Consider the following 14,866-nt stretch of genomic DNA (forward strand, 5'->3'; position numbering starts at 1 on the left):
GTGAGTGGTATAACAGTCTCTCCTTTCTTAGCACAATAGGTGAACTTAGCTGAAATCATACCATAGTTTTGTCAAGTTACCTTGCTGAAGTGTGTTTGCTCTGATGCTAAAACTTAATCATCATCACTTTAAAAAAACAGGTAATCTTCCTTGAAAATATGCATAGGGGAAAGTGTAGCAAAATCTCTTCCTTGCCATTAGCAGACAATAAAGTTTGCATGGAATTACTTTATGAAATTACACAAGGCTTGACTTGTAAATGTAAAATAATAAGGATTTTATCTGAATTAAACAAAACTGGATAGAGACCCCATAGCAGTATAAGCCCTAAGTCCCTTACAGTTTTTGCAACTACATCTGGTTAGCTCTTTTCATGCCAATCTTGCATACTTAGGTAGCAGTTCCAGAAGGGGGGGGCCTGGAAATTCAGAGAGGAGGAAGATGGATGAGGAGAGGTCTTCTGCATGTAGGATCAAGGTTGCTAATCTGGCTTGCTGTCCAGACTACTGAAACTCTGATGGATTCAGAGCCCTTTCAGAATGGTTTTGGAGACCTGAATGCTCATTAACTCCTACTACAAATGCACCATTTTGCTGAGGCAAAAATCTTTTGTGATGTTGAGCAGAACCAGAAATCAGATCCCTTATGACAATGTTTATATATTTCCTACAAGGCTTGTTTCCCCTTGTAAAATGTACATCTCATATGCCTTGATGTATGACATCACAGACCTCCATAAACATCTTTCTTTCACTATAGTCCAGGTGTAGTCATTCACCTGAGTCAATATATCCAACACAATTAATTGAAATAAATCTATAAATCTTGAACAGCTGCAGCTTTTGGAGAAAAAAAAATGTTTTATGAACACAGATCTATTGTCACCCCCCGCACAGTCACATTTTCACCTGCACACATAAACACACAGACACTCATCGTATATGACTCTAGCCATTCTCAATAGCATTCGTTCCACTTTAAAACACCTGTCAAAACAGCCATTTAATTAGGTTAAGCTGTCTGGCTTTGTGAAAAGGTTTTACTGTACTCTGTTGTCTTTGCCATAAAATTAATAGTTTGACCAACTTCTGAGGGGACAGGTTTTTGCACTTGTGAAAGTCAAATTAAAGCCACTTTTGCCAAACAGAATAATAATAATATAAAAAATAATAAAATCTCAATGTCTGAAACTTTGAAAGCAACACTTCATTTATAATCTTTTTCTAGTGCCAAAGTACAAATTATGTAACAAAATAGAAGTGCAGCTGCAAAGAAACCAAGACTGTAACTTGGAGCACATGTTACCCTTGCAGTTCTTGGGGCAGTTGCAAGACAATGAAGCTATCAAAGGACTTGTACTTTACTCTCCTCAACTTATTTGTTATCCAGTTCACTGAGGAAGACGGAGTCTCTTCATTTTACTGTCATCTCTCTTACACCTATGTAAGTCTCATTCCTGTGACTATCAAGGTAACTTTGTGCTGGCCTTGTGAATCACAAGCTCCCTGAATACCAATTTAGCTGAGAGTTGAAAATAGTCCAGTGATACTGATCTATCAGAATAATCTTTTTTGTCAAGGGGCAACACTCAAAGTGGATGTCTAAGCAAAAAGGAGCATTGTTAGGCATTGTTAGACATCTTGGTAATTGCTAAGGAGCACAGCCTCCTGTCAGCAGAGGCTGATTTCAGTGGGAATAAAAATGTCCAAATTCCCATCATTGCTTCTACTTTGATTTGCCTGGGATTTTTTCAGGCTTGTGAGTTTCTAAAATATAATTCAAGAGAAGTTTCCATTTTTTATGGTAATTAATACTGGTGTCACCTGCTAATACAAGTGACAGTACCATGCTGAAGGTCTATTAAGAATGCAGGACATATTCTTTAAATTCATTAAAAAATTATTATGATCCCTGAGGCTCATACAATCTAATTAAGATAGAGTTTTGAAGGAGATGATCAATTAAAGTTTACCTGACAAGACATATGCAGGTTTTAAAATTTTGTTTTAGTTTTGAACTAAGTAGTTACTTACATGCATTGGCTACTAAGATTTTGACCAATTTATTTATTTGTATTGTAACTGCAGGGTATGAAATTTATTTTATCAGAATAACAGCACCTTGAGTACATTAAAAATCAAATAAAGGAAATGAGAAAAAATATTAAACAATTTTAATTAATAATTAACACTTTATCTTCTGCTAGTTATTCATAGTTGTTTTTTTGTCCTTTTCCTTGGAAAAAAATCTTATTTGAATTGTTGCTTTGGTTTGCCTACTCACAGAAGAGTGGGCCATTTGGGATAAGATGAAATAGTTTTTATCAACAGCATTTCAAAAATTCACTGCTCTCAAATACTCAAGTCTGCACACAGACTATCCTAAGGTGGATCTATCCTACAGTTACAGCAAAATATAACTCACATGAGATTTCAAATATGCATAAAAAGCTTAATATATGAAAACTTGAAGTGTAACTTCTATTTCAGTGTAAGTATTGCCCATCTTCTCTACAGCTGTGAAATAAGTTACTTCTGTTCATACTTCTACTTATTCTTGAGATGCACTTTCACAGACTCACAGTAAAAGCTGGATTGGAAGGGACCCACAACGACCATCCAGTCTAACTTTCAGCCCTGCACAACATCATCCCCCAAAAGTCACAATATATGCTGAGAGCATTGCCCAAATGATTCTTGAAAACTGTCAGGCTGGTGCTGTGACCAGTTCCCTCAGTGAGACTCTGTAATATTTTGGTATAAGCCAGCCTCAATCAGCAGTTTGCAATCTACCTTCCAAAGTCAACAGAAACTGGTTTTGAACAAGCCAGCAAGCCATGTATTTATTATTTTTTAAAAAAAAAATCTAACATGCAACATTTTTTATTTCTGGTAGCTTTTCATCCAATCTTCCTTCTCTGTACTTCTTTCTCCGCACTTGCTGTTTTCTGTAAATCTGTGTGAGATGAGTGAAGCAGGACTTTGTTTTCTGGGCTCACATTACACTTCCATGTGTGGCTTTCTAAGAGTGTTTCTGTTTCTCCAGTGTTGCTCTAGCTGAGCAGACGCTGCGGTTTACCAAGAATGTTCCCTGGAATGTGCAACCGGTGGCAACTACAGTTTCCATAAACCGAGGAGTTCTTTTTCTGATAACCAGAAAATGTCATGCCAATAATTATATATTTTCATGCATAATTCTACTTAGCCAATACCAATTTTCTGGATTCAAGTAGAACTTTTTTGCAGCAAGTAGATTGCATTGCTTTAGGCGTTTCCTGGCTTGCTTTATTTGTCGTACAATGACTGAACCATTTCTGCTTTGCAAAATGTTTATTGTAGACTACTATAGTGAGGTTTTCTGTTTGTTTCTAAGATTTTAGCTTTATGCAGTTTGATACAATCCTAATAGGTACTTACAGGGAAAAAAAAAAAAAAATAACACCCATCTTCTCATGCTCCTAAGTATATAATACTGCAGTTTTCCTTTTTGCTAGGTCTGTTGATCATACAGCTACAAGGCACAATAATCTGGTAAATTCATTTGACAGAAAAAGAACTACCAAAAATGTTCTGGTACTTCTACGGTGCAACATACCCTCGATGGGTTTGGTTCCTGTAAGTCTTTCTAAACTTTCTATAAAATCTTCATAGCTTTTGTGTCAAAGAGATTTCCTGTAGATTTCCTGCAGGTTTTCCTGCAGCATCATTTCCTGACAGCACAATGAAGATGGCAGCTGTGGCTCTGCTAGTCCTGACTTGTCAGCATGATGTATACTGAAAATACTGGCCTCAGTGGAGATGTCCTACAGCTGGTCAACTTTTCTGTCTTGTTCTTTATTATCAATGTGTGCAGCACCCAAGATTTCACTCCAAGACCTGCAAAATTGCTAAATATATTTGCAAATATTCTAGGTTCACAGAGAGGTTTTGAACTCCCATTCTTGGGTCATATATCTCTTTGTTTACTATCAAAGTCAGAAAAAAAACAGCTAAACTTCTATTTCCTTGCTACTTTTTTGGCACACTCTGATTTCAGTGGAAGTAGTGTATTTCTAACATTGTATTGCATAAGAAGTTTATTAAGTCCTTTTTGCATTTAGAGAGATGTTGGCTTTTGGTTTAATTACCCTCAGAAACAGAACAGTGCTGGAAAAAATAAATGAGGCACGGATTTGTTAGGACACTTCTCTAATATGCTCTCTTCTCAGCAGCTCAACCCATCTCAAAAAAGAAAGTTCAAGAAGTCATATCCTGGGGCATTTACTGTTCTGGGTCCTGATGGGGTCAATGCAATACTTACCCAACGGTGCATGAATCTAAGTTAGCAGTTAGATTTAATATAGCTGAATTTATGAGAGCAAGCAATTTAGCCTGTGCTGGAGCTACAGACTGAAGCTCATTTTCCTTGCATTCCCTCTTCACTTGCCCAAACAATCAGCCCAGTGGTGCATAACTTCTTTCATTTTGTAAAAATTCAATGCTGGGTGGTATGATAATTCAATATCTTATTCTCATGATTTCCTTATATCCTAGCATCTGTGACACTACTGCTGCTAAAGTTTTGAATTTTTTACTGGATCGTGGTGTGATTGTTAATGCTTGTTCTTCATCAAAAGCATAATGGATGGGAACAGTAATTGCATAGAGTTAAAAGGGGTTAATTGGACACACAATCTTCTCTGCAGGTTGTCTGCTTGGCAGTAAAATCCAGTGACACTGCAAAAAAAAAAATCACCTCAGTAAAAATATGATGTCTCTGTATAAAATACAAAGCACACTGACATAATTTTGACATTGCACTATGCTAAGCCATTATTAGTACCATGAATAAATTTATATAAATATTTATATAAGTTCTGAATACATTTGGTTAGAGGTTCTATTACACAGTTAAAAAAAAAGGAAAAAAAATTGCTTTCAGAGTACATATGTATTTTATAATCCAGTAAATGCAATTTAAAAAAAAAGTAACCTCCATATCTCTAAGTGTGTGTATGAGAAAAATGGGGAAAGAAGGAGAGAGACAGAGTTCTTATGAATTTGTCTGATTATCTAGAGGTTGCTTTCTCCCTCACATTTCATTCACTTCTTTTTCACTTTATAGCTTTGCAGGAAAACAATGATCAGTGTCTGAAAATCATAATGCCCTGAGCAAGCACTAGGCACAATTCTATATGCATTTATATATACCCGTGTAGCTGCTGCTGCTACTCCACTCAGCCTCCAAAGGCTCCATGTATTGCTGATGCTCAAGTGTTGTAACTGATGGCAGAGACAGATGCCAACAATTGTTATCTCAGTGCAAAAATTTCATGCTGCAAAAGCAGCTGACATTAATGGACCTTCTGTGGCAACCCCATGGGTGAACAACTCTGCACTGGGAGTGGAAAAATTCTGATTCTGATCAAAGTTATATACTAAAATAAAATACCATCTTCAGTGCCTCTCAGGGAAAAAAAAAAAAGTAATAATGCTTAAGAGTTGGGGTGATTTTAAGGGATAAAAATACTTCCTGATTTTACTAGTACAAGAAGTATGTCCATTTTATTAAGGTTAGAAACAATGCTACGTATGGTTCTTTGGGACAGGAGGGATGGAACTGATTTCTGTATGCATAAGTGTAAACAACTGAGCAGTTTGTTTATTCACATATTTATTGTCCTGCCCAACAGCCAACCTGATGAAAAAGGTATTACAGATAATATCCACAATAACTGCACATGCAGTGTTACTCAAGATAATGGATGTATACAGAAGACAAGACTATACCCTCTATTTATGTTTAAAAGCCTGTTAAACATAGTTACAAAAACTCTAGTTTTGCTCAGTAATTTAACACTAGCGTAATTTAACTTCTCACTGCAATCTTCTACTCTTTATAATCTTCAGAGGGACAAAATATTTTGATGATACTGTGTTTACCATATTTTCAACCATGTGTTCTCATAAAAGTGCCCATCTCTGTTTTGATAGCACATTTACAGAAAGGATTTGAATGAAAATATTCACATTGACAAAGTTTAGTTGATGTGAATTTCATTGATATAAGCAAAGCCTTCATAATTTAGGATATTTAGTTACATCTAAGGAAAAAAATCAGTCAATGGGCTTTGCAAAGCACACTTTAAACTATTTTGAATTTAAAAACTGCTAAACACAATAGTAATAAACACAGTGTATTTTTTTTCTTGAGTAATTTATGAAACAAACAATAATCCTTTGCAAGAAGCCCTGCTTGCTTCACTGTGTGGTAGATTTTATGCAAGCAGGAGTTGGTATATGCATCAGCAGGGAGATACAATTCATAATAGCAGTCAGGGTGATTTTACACACTTCCTTTAAGGCAGTACTTTCTCAATATTTTACAAATTATGATTAAAGATCACAGCCTCATTGGATTTATAATAAAATATTGCCTATCAATCAAAAAGATGAACAGAATCCTGTTTTAGGGAAGAGCCCACTCTCTCAAGCCCTGCTGTAAATAAGACATGCCCAGAGAGCTTTAAAGAAATTTTTCAACAATCCTACTGGGTATGGGCTATTGTATTAAAGATGCAACCAATGGTTAATAAAGCAGTTCATAAATCTGCAGTCTATTATCTGGCTGTAGAAATTATGCAGGTCCTTAAAAATACATAGAATGGGATTGTATTGAATGAAATTAAAGGGACACGGTCAACCTGATATCTAGCAATTACTAAATATGAGCTAAAAGTGCTTCTACTGACATTTTAAAAAGTGCTGCCTACTTCCTAGAATTTGTAGGGGGATTATTTCTAGGTAAATCACATATTTCTGGTTGATTGCTGGCAGGTCATAATCCCAAGTTTTTTTCTACTCTGATTGCTTTGAGTTTCAAAGACCTTAGAAATGGAAGCTTTCCTTCCCTACAGAGGCTAACCATTCCATACAGGCTTGCACAAGCTTTAATATAGTAAAAAGATTCCTTGTATGCTCCTCTCAAGCTGCAAACACACATAAAGAACTGCTACTGTCTGGCTGCAGGTAAGTACTGTGCTTGGAAGAACAAGGAAAATATAAAAAAAATTTCAAAGTGGTTTTGTTCTCTTCACAAATCAGAAAAACACTGCAGGGCTGGTCCCCTGGCAATAAAAATAAGAGACTCTTCATTAGTAGTGTTGTGCGTAAATAGACACATTATACCTGTCTGAATGGGAAAGATTTTTCCCCCTAGTGTGGGGGAAAAATTTCCAAATAATTTAGGGGGTTTGGATTTGTGCTGTAAGGAAAGGAAAAGACACTAAAATTCTTCCATGGAAGTAAATTTAGGGTTAAAAAGGAAATAATTATTTAGCACAGTTTTTTAATGCTCAGATGGTAATGACACAGAGAAAATGTATTTCTCACCAAAGTCTTCAATATGCTGGATCTCTTCTGGCAACTTCAAATCTTTACAAATTTTATCCAATATAACAACTGGGAAATCTCTAACCAAGATCATTATTCAGTAAAAGACTCTTAATGCTTAAAATGGGGTTAAGACATTTGGGAGAGTAAATCTTAGAGATTATTTTTATTTTTCAGGTGTCAGGTACAAATTCAGAAGATATTTTGAGACATGATGAAAAACACAGAGAAAACATCTTACTGTCTGGACATATTCATCTTTAGGCAGGTGTGGACAGAGTGACCGTGTCATGACAAGCTCAGAGCAACCTCTAAAAGTGTCCAGAACAGGATAACTTAGAAAAGTCTGACAAGTTGTAACAAATCTCACTCTCTTCTTTGTGAAGACTAATATGAGTAGGTATGAAGAGGAGCTAAAATTAATTCTCTGCATCATTCATATCTGATTTATTTTTTTAAATATAAACTCCCAGTGGATTTACAGAGACCACTCTGACTGTTTATGTAGTGATGCTGAGTTGGGCTGTTTACACAGCTAGATGGGGAAATTTGTCTTAAGTTCTACCTTGGAGAAGCAGAAAATGTGCATTTTTGCAGAGATGTTGTTTAGGTAAAGATCAGGAAAAATCCTACTAGAAAATTTGATGATGCTTTAAAGTAGTTCAGTAAGAGAGTAACTTGTTTACTGAGGGTGGGATTCTTTGTGAAACTTTTACTGTTTTTCATAAAAGTCCGTGTTTCCATGAAATAAGCTTTCATCTGCAGCAAATCAGACTCCTCAAAGTGGTTATTCCAACCCTAGAGGTCTCTTAAGCCAGTAACACCTTAATTATAGAGAGTGGAGGGAAGGGAGGATAGTGGAATATAAGGCTTAAGCACAAATTGATTTTCAGGTTTCATAGAACCAGAGAATATTCTAAGATGGAAGGAGTCCACCAGGATCTAAGCCTTGGCCCTGAACACGAAACCTCAAGACACTATGTGCCTCCATTGGATACTATCTAATTGCTTCATGGTTTTTTTTTATGATGTGGTGCCCAAAACTACCTTATTCAAGGTGAGGCCACACCAAAGCAGAGCAGTGTGGGACAATGTCTACCTTTGCCTGGCTGGCAGTGCTGTGTCTGATGACCCCCAAGGCACACCTGGCCCTCCTGGCTGCCAGGATACACTGATGGCTCATGCTCAACTTGCCATTGACCAGGACCCCCAGGTCCCTTTTTGCAGTGTTGTTTTCCAGCCTCTCATTCCCCAGTCTAGGCACAAAACAAGAGTTGCCCAGTCTCAGGTGCAGAATCTGGCACTTGCCCATGTCGAACTCCATATTTTTGGTGATTGCCCATCTCTCTAATTTGTCAAGGTCTCTCTGCAGGACCTCTCTACCCTCAAGGAAGTCAACAAATCCTCCCAATTTAGTGTTCTGGGCAAACTTACTTGATAATCATTTGAGTCCCACATCTGTGTTGTTTATGAAGATGTTGAAGAGAACTGGACTGAGGATGGAGCCTTACCCAAAAGCACTTGTGAGTGGCCGTCAGCATGATGTCACCCCATATAACTCTTTGTGCCCAACCTGTGAGACAGTATTAAGTATTATTGCTTACCCACTTTTCAGTACAGTTATCCAGCTGTGTGCTGGACATTCTGTTCAGAACAATATTGTGAGAGATAGTATTAAGGCAGCAAAGGTCTAAAAAAGTAGAGGGTCAGAACAAAAGTAAAACTAAAGCTCTCTTCTTATGAGAAGGATTACAAAACAATAATATGAAAATTCCTGGACTTATTCTGTGTGCAATATGCAGAAATAATTGAGCTTCAGCAGTAGAATGCTGTCACTAACACATAAAGGTCTGTGTCATGCTGTTCCTGAGCCTCTGCCTATGACGTGTATCAGGTCACAAGGCATCTCTCCATGTCCTTGTGTAATGTAGAAATCCTACTATTATGTACTAATGGAGAATACTGACTTAGAAGAGAGCATCTTGCTTTGTGTTTGTGTGAGCCTTATTTCCAGGCTTCAGAAGAGTTGCAAAGCTCTTCAGAGCCAGGGATAATGGCTCAGTATGACATTAACCAAACTGTACCATGCTTACCTGTAGCTTGAGGGGCCAGAGACTCGCCTTTATGCCATTTGCACATCCTGAGTCACTTTTTTCTGCCTTTGAAACCAGTGCCTATAAAATGAAAGATTAATGAGATCATCTGCAGCCATCCCTCACACAAATAGCATTCATCCCCTCATCACTCTGCCTCAACAGAAATGACAGACCTGCTTCATAAAATACTCTGATATCACAGGTTGTGCAGGGTCACTTCCCCAACCCTCTCTATTCTAAAACTCATGTGCCTGAACAAAATAAGGTGTCTGGTAAACTATTAAAACATGTCTTCCAGTACAGCCACAACAGGTCAACAAAATAGTTACTATAAGCAAACTAGGTTTCCAAAATTATTTCCTTACCTTTTTTTTTCTGAAAAACGGTACAAAAAATAATTTCTATATTGGAATTAAAAGAAGGTTTTGCAGAATAAATAGAGTGATAGGAGAAGATGGGGAAGGAAGGAAGGGAGAAAGGGAGAAAGGGAGAAAGGGAGGGAGGGAGGGAGGGAGGGAGGGAGGGAGGAAGGAAGGAAGGAAGGAAGGAAGGAAGGAAGGAAAGAAGGAAGGAAGGAAGGAAGGAAGGAAGGAAGGAAGGAAGGAAGGAAGGAAGGAAGGAAGGAAGGAAGGAAGGAAGGAAGGAAGGAAGGAAGGAAGGAAGGAAGGAAGGAAGGAAGGAAGGAAGGAAATTGATAGAATAAGGGAGAAAAAGAGGGAATAGGAGCTAAGTAACTTGCCTCTGTACACAAAATACATTCTCTGCAGTGCAGGAAACTGAATACTGTATACCAAGTGAACTCATATATTAAATGATTTATGTTAAAGAGAAAGTTTTACCCCACTCTATATTTTCATAATCTGTTTATTTTGGTTACAAGGGAAACTACAAATCTGCAACTGATAACTGACATCCTTTTTTTCCATAATCAACCATTTAACTAAAAACCATCTGGTAACCTTCTATATGCATTCAGCTCATTCTTCAGATTTTCATTTCAATTTATTTGTTATGATATCCTAAAGACCTAAAGGCTGTAGGGGGAAAGGAAATTAATCCATGTCCCATTGTTTCTTGCTGTATAAAACTAAATCCTGTGCTTCTTCCTCCTTCCTTTGGGAATTCCTGTGGTGCAGTACAAAGCATGCATTAAAGAAGAGATGTTTTAATGTATCATTAGCTCTCTTACTGGAGGCTTCAGCCAAAGAAATATTTTGCCCTGGTCACAGGTAAACACAAAAGATATTAATGGATATGAGACACATACTTTTATATCCAAATTTTTCTGTGCTTCTGCAAAGTCCAATGCAGAGAAGCTTAAAGAAGCTTGAAAGGGACTAATATAAGGGGCCTGATATTTAGAGCTTTTGCTTTTGTCAATGACAGCAGGAAACTCAAGTTCCATTCTTAATTCAGGCCATAAAAGTGACAGTATCCTTTCTGATTACCAGGTGTTCTACAGGAACTATTTTCTGGGGGGTTTTTTGTTTGTTTTGTTGTTTTCTTTTGGGGTTTTTTTGGTGTTTTTTGTTTGTTTGTTTGTTTTTGGTGGGGTTTTTTTGGTGGTTTTTGTTTTGTTTTTGTTTTGTTTTGTTTATTTGTTTGTTTTTGTTTTTGTTTTGTTTTGTTTTGTTTTGTTTTTTGTGGGTGCTTGCCCTCTTTCTCCCTGTTCTTTAAAAACTGAGCAAATAAAACTGTCCTAATGAATATTTTGCAATATTCCAAACCAGTTATTTTCATACAACAGTAAAGCCTTACCCACTACTACCCATATGAACCTCATCATTAGTACCAATGCACTGGATTACTCTCACTATTGAACTGAGGTAGAGAAAGGTAGAGAAACATCATATTTAGTATACCAGACATGAGGCTAGCTCCTGTAACTAGGCTAAATGTATTTAGGAAGGAACAAGAATCAAAAACATCATGAATCAATGTCCAGAGAATTATTTATCAGAGATGTTCTTGACAAATGATAACTCTAGTTAAAATAAAGTAGGGGATTAAAATAATCCCATTTGTTTTTTTCACTTGTTTCTAAACAGATTTTTTAGCTTTTTTTTACACTGAGTGTAAGAAAAGAACACTGCAGCTCTTGGTAAGTCTGCAGTGCTGTGTCTTTTTCTTCCTCTTATATGCTTCTCTGCCCTGTATGAAGGAATCACATTGACATGCTGAATCAAATAAAAATCCATACATAGCCTTTCTAGGCAAAACAGACAGGAGAAGGAAGGAGGGGAGACAATAATAAATATAAAACCAGCCTAAATCTGAGAGTATTTGAAAACTTATTTCTCTGTCTGCATGTACATGTGACAAACAAGAAGCAAATATAAAGAATGACAGTAGTGAGAAAAATTTTTTACCACTGTTTGACACTTTCATGGCCTGTGATCATAGTGGAATTTTCTCCATAAAGTGATATCATCTCCACATGACTGAACTAGAGTTGAAAATCAAGTTTAGGAAGAAAAAAAGCTAAACATACTAGACCACAGCCTTGTATCAGGAAGGAAGGTGACCCGAGACTGACAAGCAAGGGGAACAGGTGGAAGAGGAAAAAGCTCCCAATGGGAGTATAAATTACATTGCTCATGTTCTTTTAAATAGTTTGTGTGACCTCTAGTGGCCTTTGCTGCCTGCTGTGTCCCTGTGACTTCAATTTGTGGAAGCCACCTGGACCTACTGATGCAGCAGTATATTCACATGGATGTTAGATACTTCTAGATTTCTCTTGTGGAAGCACAAGTCAGATGGGAGTTTCCCCAATAAACAAAGGAGAAAATATTTTTAATGGAAGTAAACATACCAACTTCCATTTTCTCCCCAGAAAACCTCTCCCAAGATAGAATCACAGAATGGTAGAAGATGGCTTACTCCAAACCCCTGTTCAAAACCTAGGACAGGTTGTTCAAATCTGTGCCCATTTGGGTTTTGAATTATCTCAAAGAATGGAGACTCCACAGTCTCTCTGGACAGTCTCTCTGTGAGTGTTCAGCCACACTCATAGGAAAAAGCAACTCTCTTTCTTTCATGTTTAAAGAGAATTTTTTGTATTTTGGTTTATGACAGTTGCTTCTTGTTCTCTCGCTGGATTCCACTGACAAGACTTAATGCATATTTTTGTTAAAGAATGTGAAGAACATACGATACTCACAGGAGAGACAGATTAAAATAAGATCTTTTAAAACTATACACACACACACACTCATATTTTTGCATAGTGGATTTTCCTTCCTTTTTTTCTCTTACCCTAGAAATTTCCAAGGCCTCTGAGCTGTAACTCACTACACACAGTTTTCACTCTGTGCTTTGTTTGACTTGGCTACATATTTTCTCTCTGCTGCTCTCAGGAGCCTCCTCTTCTCTGCTCCTTCTGCATGTTCCCAGACTGCCCTTTTTATTCCATCCCTGCTGACCTGTCATATTCTCTGTGGCATCCCTCACTTCTGTAGACATTTGAGTCCATGAAAAGGCATAAATTCTCCTTCAATCTCCAAAAGAGAGATAGAATTTTGCTGCAAAGAGAATTCAATCAGGTGATCTTCTTCAATGTTTTTAATACATATTTGCTAATAGATCACAATATAAATAATGTACTGTAAAAGAAGAACAAATAAACCAGATACCTTCCATCACTGCTGGATTTGCTGACAGTTATCTATAGATGACAAATATTACTGCTAGTTTTCCAGTATACTGGTGTGTTTAGATCAAGATGGAAAATTTTCCAAAACTCCCAATGAAAAAGATACATTGATCCAAATGAGAACAGTTTCTTTTACAGGGTTAGTATTGCATTATGTTGTGAGCTGCAGTTGGTGGGAGTATTTGTATAGTAAGGTATACGCAGAGAGATGATGTAGTGAAGGTATTCACTGCTTGAATCATTTTATGTTATAATTTAGATGTTAATAGATTTATCTTTGTAGATCTTTCTTGCACTGCATATCACTGTCTTGTCCCTATTTTACAGAAAAGGAATTGAGTCAAAGACAATAATAAAGATCATTAAACATTATCACATCAATACATTATGCACATTAATGCGAGATTACATACTGCAGTAATGGTTTGAATCACTTGACTAAACCAACACAGGAAATATATAAGAGAAAAGGATAATGTTCCAGCATTTTAAACTTATAGTTCTAATGTTTTATGCTTTTTAACCATATCTTCCTCTTCTAATAAAAAAAATAGATATATAATCCCCCAACATATCACCATGTCACCAATCTTGATTAATTTTAAATAATGAAGATGACAGTGAGAATAGTATCACATTAAAACACCATCAAAAAAGCACAGGTGAATTTGTTTCTCTCATATGTATGAGGAGGTGAATTTTCTGATTCCAGCAGCATATCTGAAAGTAAAAAAGCCCAACAAAACAAAAAACCGAAATAAACAAAAAAAAAACCTAGAAAACACAACCAAAACACAAAAAAACCCCAACCAAACAAACAAAAACCCCCCACAAAAAAACCCCAACCCAACATTCATCCTAATCATCAAAATATATTTCAAGTCACCAGGCTTTCATCTAGCCTGGACATTTTTATACTTGAGGATTTTTCTTTTTTTTACTTTTTTTGTCTTTTGATTTAATAATTTACATCACAATTGAATTCCAATACTCAGGTATGTCCAGGGAGATGGCAGATGCTGAGCTGGTACTGCTCAGGCTGACCAGATTCTGTTGTTCTAGGAAGAAGAAGCTGACATCTCTTCCTAGTTGTGTTTACACAGTGTTGCAATTAAATAAGCATGGCAAATATACACACCTATTTTGTATTTATGAAGAAATAAAAAAAAATAAAAATATTTCTTCCTAAATAAAAAGCTGACTCCTCAGCTCTTTTTGAGAGATAGGATACAATGTACTATTAACATTGAGTTTTTATTTCTGCTCAGCTATAATGATGGTTTATAAATGTTATCTCTGCCATAAGGTAAGTGTAGATAATAGACCTGATTTGTACACAGCATATGGGCCTTTGTATCCAATTTATTTCCTATTTTATTTCTTGGATTTGCCTAAGGCCTGTGTTCTGTTTGTATAGGATTTCATCCAAAAATGAATCCTAAAAACATCTCTTCGAAACATGCATTTCCTGCTTTATTAACAAACTATAATTCAGACATCTGCTAAACTGTCCCCCAATATAACCATAAGAAAGACAAAACTAACACAGCTCTAGACATTTATTGTGTTAATTCTACATTATGGAAGCTTACCATCTGCATTTAATGGAAATAGGTTATTTATAAAAATATACAGTTTGAAAACAGCTTCTGAAATTTAATCACTTATCTAGAACAAAATTCTGTTACTATATAAGCATGAGTTTTAGATCATGTTGGATGTTTTAAATTGCATTTTTTAAGACAAAA

This window comes from Zosterops lateralis (genome assembly GCF_965231275.1).
Source record: "Zosterops lateralis genome assembly, chromosome: 6".
Classification (NCBI taxonomy): Eukaryota; Metazoa; Chordata; class Aves; order Passeriformes; family Zosteropidae; genus Zosterops; species Zosterops lateralis.